A 9,907-nucleotide genomic window follows, 5' to 3' on the forward strand; every position below is an offset into this window, starting at 1 on the left:
TAAAAATATCTATTTTGATAGTAAAAATTCAGTCATTGCTTCAAATAGTAATATTTTACTAATGAAATAGTTAATGGTATATAATTAATTATTAGTTAAATTCACTTTTCAGGTTATGTAAAAATAACTGCTATTCTTGGTAACAAATTCAATTAATGAAACTTGCCTACACTGTAAAAAATCCTTATTGAAATTTCAATCGTACACCGATTGACATAAAATTACAACGGACCCTCGGATGAATTTTACATTTTTGATTATAAAATTCCCATTTGACATGGAAATTCAACAGAAAACTATGTGCTCAACATAACCTTAAAATTTATTTTATTCATTTTTTTTCTTGCACATTTATAATATATCTATTGATTTTTTTACATAATTGTTGGAAAGTGTTTAAGTTATAAAAATGAATACTTTTTTATAATAAAGTTAATAATATCTATGTTTAAAATAGAATAATATCTTTTTTCGAAATAAAATTTTTAAGTGAAATAAAATTAAACAAATATGTTGAACTTTCAACACTCCCGGTAAATTTCCACAGACTACCGAGTGAAATTTCATTTATGGTTGTCCATTGAAAATTCCAAGAAGAATATGAAAATTCATACGTGGTTCCGTTGTAATTTTATGTCAATCGACACTCGTATGAAAATTCAATAAATGCTTGAAAGTTACATGGACTGACCATTTAAATTTCATTAATTCTGTTATTTTCATACGTCGTTCCTATTAAAGTTTTACACATATTACATGGAATATTCAATATGGATTTCTTACAGTGTATTTTTTTGTAGTTATTTATTCACTAATAATTAGTTATTTTTGCTAATTTCTGAACCAAAAAGTCATAGCTACGATTTTACTAATAATACAGGTTATATAATTTGAAATAATAATATATTTTACAACTTAAACCAACATTTAACGAAATTAATTTGTATGTTTAGTTAATAGTTAGTAATATATATAATTGTTTATTGTATTGAAAATACATTTGAACTAATATTAAAAAAAATTATTAAAAACAAAATATTATATATTATTTTTGTTTATCAAATATAAACTGAAAATTTAGAAGTTCCTTTTTATAACTGTCTTTTAGCTTTTATTGCATTAATTTAAATTAATTAAAAAGAAAAATTAAATTTTTCCTCAATTGCTGTGTAGAAAGAATTTAAAAACGTATAGCGAAATAAAATTACGTTAATTTAAAGAACAACAAGGCACACTATTAAAAAAATTTACGTATTTTTTTATTTACATAAACTAAAAAATTACTTTTACATTAAGCATTTTATAATGTTTTTTTGTACATTTATTAAATGTTTTATTAAATTGCAATGAATAAAATATTAATTTATATTACAAAATAATATTTCAGAATTTGTTTTTTTTATACATGGAAAAAGTGTATAAAAGTTTTTTCAACATTTTTTGAGTTACCTCTTACTCAAAATTTTGGTCGGTTTTTAAGAAAGGCACATAACTTTTTTTCTTGTTAACCGATTAAGATAATTTTATTCGGAAAATACTCATAATAAAAAGTACTTTAAAAAAATTAAAATAAAAAAAAGCATTTTTTTTTCAATTCAAATTTTGAAAAAAATATAAATTCGATTTTTTAATAAGTTTGATTTGGGTTAGAAATTTCTAGAAATTAGAAATTTAAATTTAAATTTAAATTAGAAATTTCTAATTTTTTCTATATACATTCAATTGAAAATTAAAAAAAAATGTTTAAACAATGGTGTAAAGTATAGAAAGTATTCTTTACTTTATTGACAATATTAACAAAAAAAAATTTCAAATCGAAGATATATATTTTTCAAAACTTGAATTCAAAAATTTTTTTTCGGGCATCCGGGAAAAATCGCCCCTTAACTCACTCCTAAATAATTAGAGATATTTAGTTCAGATTTATCATGAAAGTTAGGGGAATTCATGATGATAAAGAATATTCTCGAAAATTGCAAGTAATTTTTTAAATAAATATTGAAAAACGAAATTACAAAAGTTGGATTTTTGGCGAAAGTTTCGGCAAAATTATTGCAAAAACGGAGAGAGCCGCGCCTCGGGTGTATTTTCAATACAATAAACAATTATATATGTTACTAACTATTAACTAAACATACAAATTTATTTCGTTAAATGTTGGTTTAAATTGTAAAATATATTATTATCTCAAATTATATAACCTGTATTATTAGTAAAATCGTAACTATGACTTTTTGGTTCAGAAATTAGCAAAAATAACTAATTATTAGTAAATAAATTAATGAAAATTCAAAATTCAATTAAATTAATTAATTAATTAAATTGAATTTGTTACCAAGAATAGCAGTTATTTTTACATAACCTGAAAAGTGAATTTAACTAATAATTAATTATATACCATTAACTATTTCATTAGTAAAATATTACTATTTGAAGCATTGACTGAATTTTTACTATCAAAATAGATATTTTTAACTTATTCAAATTTAGATAGATTATATTTTTATTGTTTTAATTAATTATAAATTTTAAAAATAATCAACAAAGATTAGTTAAGAATGAAAAACATTATAATTACTAAAAAAATATTCAGTAATATGTGAACAATTTAATACTCAATTATGTAATTGATAATAAATTATGAATTTATTGCATGGTAAATATTGAGTTTTTAATAATAAACTTAGAAACAATACTTCTGAGAGAAGCATGATTTTCAAATTTCGCGCCGGATTTCTGTAGAAATCAGCGAAATCAGAGAAAAACGAAAAAGAGGCTCACCGACGATAGCAAAAGCCAGGCGTATGATAGTGTGTGTGGTCATATGGAACATACACTGTAAAAAAGCCCAATGTAAATTTACAACGTGTAACGTTGGAAACTTTTCGCTTCACGTATGACGTAGTACTATTACAGCCCGAATGTTAACTTACTTACCGTTCGTAACATAACCTCTCTTATGTGATTTCGCATCAAATTGTAAATCGACCACTCGTCGGTAATTTTACATAATAATTTCGCTGCATTTTAAAATTATTCTTTTTTTTATATTTATTTTGTATTACATAAAGGTTAAATTATAAAAAGGAAATAAAGGAAAAACGTAAGAAATAAATAAATATATTAAATATTTATAATATACAAATCACATTTGTAGCTTTTTTGTCATTTGTACAAAGTTAACGAATTCTCCAACAGAACAGGAAAAACAAATACTTTTTCCACTTTAATTTTAAAAAAATACGAGCTGCTTAAGCAATAGAGTCCATGAAGATATTCTGAAAAAATTTTTTATGTTTGAAAATTATTTTCATACAGAAAATTCACACAGTTGAATAAAATTTTTTAAGTATAAAAAATCATTAAAAACGTGTCTCTTTTTAGGTTAAAAGACATTACCTTATTAACTTTGATATATATGAAAAATTAAAAAGAAATCTTTCAAATTTAAGAAATGAAAAATGTTAAGAATTTGAACTTACCTTTACAAATTTCCTTTAATCTTTAAATTCTTAAAATTGTCGAAATTTTAATAAATTAAAATTAAAATATTAACGTTTGCCTATGCGCATAGTTTCTTATATGCCACTTCATCGTCACGCAGTGTAGAAAAACATTCGGGCAAAAAATATCATATTCGAATGTATACTTACAGACAGCTACATAATTCTACATACTGTCGGTAAAACTATCAGCTGTAAGTTACTTAACACACGAAAATATTTTTACGGTTGGGTTGCTAACATACAACGTTATACGTGAAGCGAAAAGTTTCCAATGTATCACGAAATGATTAAACATTCGGGATGTACATTTACTAACGCGTGACACATTTACAACGATAAGCGTAATAATTTTACTTTTTAATTGTGAAAATACTATATGGGTGTTAAATTATTACGTGTACCGTAGTAAAATTACAAACTGGAAAATTTAAAATTAACGACCCGATTGTAATTCAACATTGGTCTTTTTTACAGTGTAATGGAAGGAGTAAGTTTGCCGCGAGAGTGGGGGCCGTTTGCGTCCGCCGTCTGGCACCACTGAACTTGTACCTCTACTTTTGACGAACTACTCTTCATTAACAGTTCATCAAAAATTCATTAATTTTGTTTCAGTTTTTCGTTGACGTTCGCCATTTCTAATCAAAAGTGAATGAAAATTTTGAAATTTTGTGTCCCATCCAAAAGTGATATACTAGTTCACGAGAGATTCGTGAACTTTTTTTTTCCTTGTATAAACGCGTATATAATAAATATGTTTTTTTTGTTTTAATATAATTTTAAGCTACCAAAACAACAGAAATTCTTTTTGTTTGTGTGGTGTTCTTATGCCATGTCTTTTTTAAGAAAGGATAATTCTCATACTTAATTACTATTCATCATAATTAATTAAAAATTATTATCATATTCAACAATTAGGTTAGGTTTCTTTTAGTATCCATGACAGCTCCAAACGACCGGGGTGGTCGGCCCCGACCTAGCTTTAATATATATATACACACAATTTGACAGCTAACCTATTTTGTGTTTCTAAAAATGTATTATATATATTTTTTTAAATAAATTAAAACTTCTAATAGTTAACAATCATGATGTCATGTCAATTATGATTATATATTAAATATTGTTATCACTTATATATGTGTTTTGTGTTTGTGAATAAAAATGTATGTGTTGTGTTGTGACAGGCTTGCTTGTGTGTGTCCGTGTCCGTGTGGTTCCACCTTTCGAGTTCTTCGATATTTCGATTTCAACTCGAACTCTCTTTTTTAAGAAAAGGATTGATTTTTAGGCTTAGGGTGCGATCCCATGTGAGCAGAATACGTCGACCGAAAGCAGAAAATCATGAGTGCAAAAGAGATAGGTAGATATTGTTGTTCTTTTCACTCTCATAATTTTCTGCTTTCGGTCGACGTATTCTGCTCACATGGGATCGCACCCTTACAACTATCTTCTCTCAGTTTAGATATTTTTCTGAAAAAATATGTTTTTGTATAAAATATAGAAATTCGAAATATTTTAAAAGTGACGTCATCGTTACAGGACGTTACACATATAACAATTTACTACTATAGTTAAAGATATTTTTAAAAAATTTCAAACATTTATTAATTTTAAGTAAAATTTATTTATGATTTGAATATTATAAAAACATGCTTAAAGTGCGTTTTGTAACTAGATTATGAGTGAGAAAATATAAAATTACTTTTAGGTAAAAAATACTAAAAAATCCACTAAACAAAAAAAATATACTAATTTTTCTACTAAAATAATCCTCCCACTAAAGGCCAACGCAGAATAGATCTGTAACCGTAAGCGTAAGAATGAGTTAGAGAAGGATAAACAATATACCTATCCTTCTTTAACTCATTCTTACGGTTACGCTTACGATTGCGGTTCCGGTTACAGATCTATTCTGCGTTGGCCTTAAAATTGCCACTAAAGGGCCAAAATCTCACTAAATTTAGTGGAAAAACCACTAAAGGCCAACGCAGAATAGATCTGTAACCGGAACCGCAATCGTAACCGTAAGCGTAAGAATGAGTTAGAGAAGGATAAACAATATACCTATCCTTCTTTAACTCATTCTTACGGTTACGCTTACGATTGCGGTTCCGGTTACAGATCTATTCTGCGTTGGCCTTAACTTGACAACACTGCGACTGCTCTTGGAGTCTCCAATAAAGTTCAACGCACAATAGGTTCGCGAAAGTCGTTCGCGAACGAGACGCATGAGATAGACAAGGACACAAATATATCTCTGTCCTTTTCTAACTCATGCTTTGCGTTCGCGAACGACTTTCGCGAACCTATTGTGCTTAGGCCTTTAAGTCGGTTCTACAATGAGCACGGTTGTTCGTGTTCGCTATCGTGAACGTGTACGTGCTCCACGCTAAACTATATGGAACGCGTACACGTTCACTGTAAAAAAATCTGCTGTAAATTTACTATGTCCGACGTTGGAAAGTTTGGTCACTATGTCCGACGTGGTATTTTTACACGCCGACTGTAATCTACATAACCTGCAAATATTTTTTGAAATAATATTTTCAGTCGTAACTTTTTGTATTTATGAAATATAGCCCAAAACTTTTTGTTATATTATTATTTACTTATAAATTAGCATATACTTTCTATAAATGTACATTATATACACTTTTTTAGAGTTATTTATAAAAACTTGAAAATTTTTTGAAAATCTTAAAGGAATAAGAAAATTACATTCGCCATGTAATTGTACAGATCGTGCGACGTAATATTACGTCAAAGTGTAGAAATACACGCAATGTAAAAATACCACGTCGGACATAGTGATCAAATTTTCCTACGTCGGACGTAGTAAATTTACACAAAACTATTAAATTACATAGTCGTATAATGTAAAATTATTAAAAATAGTAAAACTACTTTTGGAACGAAATAAATTTACTACGTACAACCTATAATTTTGATGTGTGAAATTACAAGTTTCGTGTTATTTTACACCAGATTTTTTTACAGTGTTCACGACAGCGAACACGAACAACCGTGCTCATTGTAGAACCGACTTTAGGCTAGCTGAAATTCGTTAAAGTCCAACGCACAATAGGTTCGCGAAAGTCGTTCGCGAACGAGATGCATGAGATAGAAAAAGACACAAATATATCTCTGTTATTTTTTAACTCATGCTTTGTGTTCGCGAACGACTTTCGCGAAACTATTGTGCTTAGGCCTTCAACTTCTATGTACAAGCAGGCGAGTTGGTTCTCCTGTATATGTGACGCGACACGAGAAAAAGGACCTACCCAGTAAAAAAAAACTAATTCAAATGAATTGAAACGAATTAACATTTTTGGTAGGCTCCAATTCGTATTTGTCACAAAGCGGGATTCACTCAAGCTCTTTGTATATTCAATTGAATTTAATTCAATATGTACCAATTTGTCCAAACGAATTCGCATTCGAAAGAAATGGCCAAGGAATGCATTGAATTCGTGCTAACGAATTGAAAAAAAATTAAAGGCTCAAAACTTGTCCAGTGAATTGGTACGGATAGAAGGTTCGGAAGTTCAATACAGTTTCACGAATTCAGGAAAATTGCATCATGGCTCCAATTCGTATTTGTCACAAAGCGGGATTCACGAAAGCTCTTTGTGAATTCTTTTTAATTCATTTCAATTAGTTTTCGTTTACTGGGTATCGTTAAAAAAATCGATTTTGAGATTATGGTGCTATTCGACAGATTATTCTTTGCTCTTTCACGTGAAAAAATCAAAAGTTGAAATACTTAAATAGTTTTAATAATATAAAGCCCGAAAGTTAAGCATGTACGCGTAAATACACGGGTTTTCTGCGCATGGCGTCGCTTTAAACGCTCTCCCTGTAAAATTCTCTTTTGCGGCGATAGGTCCCTTTTCTCGTGTCGCGTCACCAAGAAGACTATATACAGGAGGAACAACTCGAGTATTTCCGATGGTCCCGATTTTAACGTACGACTGGGCGTACTACCCCGAGGCGCACTAGTGTTCTGCACATCCCAACACATGCATAACTGTGTATATTTTATATATATATATTCCATCTGACAGCTGTAACAGCTGCAAGTTTTTATTATCTCCTTCATATTGAATAATAAGTGTAAATATTAAGTGAACTTAATATTTTTAATACAAAAATTTCTAAAAAAAAGTAAGAAGTGTATTTAACACTAGTGTTTTTAATTATGATTCGTCTTGATGAAGAGTGCTAATTTAAATAATAAAAGTTGTAATGGGATTTTCATAACCATTTTTTATCTTACAATAAAAAAAGGGCATGTTATATTATAAATTATTATCGCTCCTATTATAATATATAATTTATTATATATTTATTATTGCTGCAATTATATTTATTTCTGTTATAGCATTGTATTTGAGGTTAACCATAACCTCCAAAAGAGGAATTTTTCCAACTAAACTAACTTAACTTAAATTTTAAAAGGGATTTATAAATTATAAAAACTAATGAAGATGAAATGAAGCACAAATATTTCTAAAGATATAAACTCTACATATTTTCAAAATCAACTGTCACAGAACTTGCACATAACCAAGAAAATTGTAAACAAAACAAACACACATTATCTAAAGATACACAGATAGAGTTTATACAGTTATGCATGTGTTGGGATGTGCAGAAGACTAGTGCGCCTTGGGGTAGTACACCCTGTCGTACGTTAAAATCGGGACCACTGCACTCTATGAACAAGCAGGCGAGTTGGTTCTCCTGTGTCACCCCTGTCCGTCTTTCCCAGAAAGTAGTCAGCTTAGTGGTTTGCACTTTAATGTGCAAAAAAGTTCCTCGAGATGGCGCAGTACTCACTACTCGTCAGCAATATTCGTTACCTCATTCATTATTGTATTTGTTGTGTTGAAATCGGTTAGAAATCTCAACTAAATTTTATAAAAAAAAAATGTGAAAGTAAAAAAAGTATTAACATTAAAAACTATTTTAATGTTGTAAAAAGAGCATATTGTTTAAAAAGTGTAAATGTTTTTAATAAGTAGCCGGCAAAGCTTGCCTTAGTTTAAAAATTTTAAAAAAAGTTTAAAACTTTTAAATTTTTATTTAATATTATATTTTTTATTCATTGTATACGTTCATGTTTGTTTTTGTCTTGAGTAAAATTTCATCTCAAATAATAAATAAAAAAAATGGATTAAAGTTAACCCTCCGTCACACACCTAGGGAGGGATTCCCTCTACGGTTTCAGTATTTTTTAAATAACTTTTGTTTTCCTCATTGCAAAATAAAATCAGTTTCTATACCTTTCGACAATTTACTCCTTAACACATTCCAAAAAAAACATTTAGTTTAAACATAATTAATATTTAATTATGAAGCTTCAAAGCCAGAAGAAACTCGAAAAAGTGAGGTTATGTTAAATAAAAAAATCAAGTTTTAAAAACATTTTTTGTTCCACTGTTGGTTGATGACAAAATTATATTATAAATATAATTAAAATAAATTGTTTAATGATTTTTTTGCTTATTTGTTAATGTTACATTATTTTTACATGTCGAGTGGAATTTCTTTGAAGATGTGCATTCATGTAATTAATTTTTATTTTTGAGACCGAAAATTAATTTGATTAATTTTATAATTTAGAATAATTTACTACATATTTGTAAGTTTGTGTTAAAACTAAATTTTTGTTGATTCCTTTGTTTATGTTGTAATGTTGCTTATTTTACAATGTGGTGAGCGATTCCCTCTGAACGTGTGTAAGGTCGGAATATTTTCTCATGTGTGTGACGGAGGGTTAATGCTATTTATATTTTCTAAATTTGTTTTCTTTATTTTAAATATACTTTTTTTCTATGACTTTCCTTTAACTTTTATTATAAATCAGTTTATCTGATAATTTAAACGATTTAAACGAAAAGTCATCAGTTTATTGTACAACACATTTATGTATTTTCATACTAATTATTCAATTGTTCTATCATCTTTTATGAGTTAAAAATACAATATTATTTCTTATCGTGTATTTTTAACATCACTAACAACAAGATTTCATTATAAAAACAAATAATTTATTCGTTTCTATGATATTTTTCTATTGCTTTAGTGAATTTTGAGCGAGTGTTGAGAACAGCGCCATCACGTGTTACTTTTTGGCACATGAAAACGCAAACCACTAAGCTGACATATTTTTCCTTCAAAATACATAGGAGTCGGACTGGGGTGGTTGTGATACATGTTTTCAATACATAGAGTATGTTTATACGTGTATTAGTGCAGTGCAGTGTTAGTGTTGTGATTCTAAAAACTTCATAGACTTTACAAACTCTATAACAGGGCATGCGCAAAGATCCCATGGACCAAGGGATAAATGCTCCCTCACGAATTCAGTTCTACTTTGGAGTTCTTTCGTAATGTAC

The 9,907-nt window shown here is 28.4% G+C and overlaps 1 long non-coding RNA gene across 1 annotated transcript; it reads right to left on the minus strand.

Annotated features, from left to right (window-relative positions):
• Positions 1-3,104: 3,104 nt before the first annotated feature.
• On the minus strand, positions 3,105-4,159 carry LOC122506091. The gene is made up of 2 exons (XR_006301971.1): positions 3,483-4,159; positions 3,105-3,278 (listed from the first exon to the last, which is right to left on the minus strand). It is a non-coding gene; the product is annotated as an uncharacterized LOC122506091 (long non-coding RNA).
• Positions 4,160-9,907: the final 5,748 nt, after the last annotated feature.

Source organism: Leptopilina heterotoma, unplaced genomic scaffold (assembly GCF_015476425.1).
Source record: "Leptopilina heterotoma isolate Lh14 unplaced genomic scaffold, ASM1547642v1 Lhet_396, whole genome shotgun sequence".
NCBI lineage: Eukaryota > Metazoa > Arthropoda > Insecta > Hymenoptera > Figitidae > Leptopilina > Leptopilina heterotoma.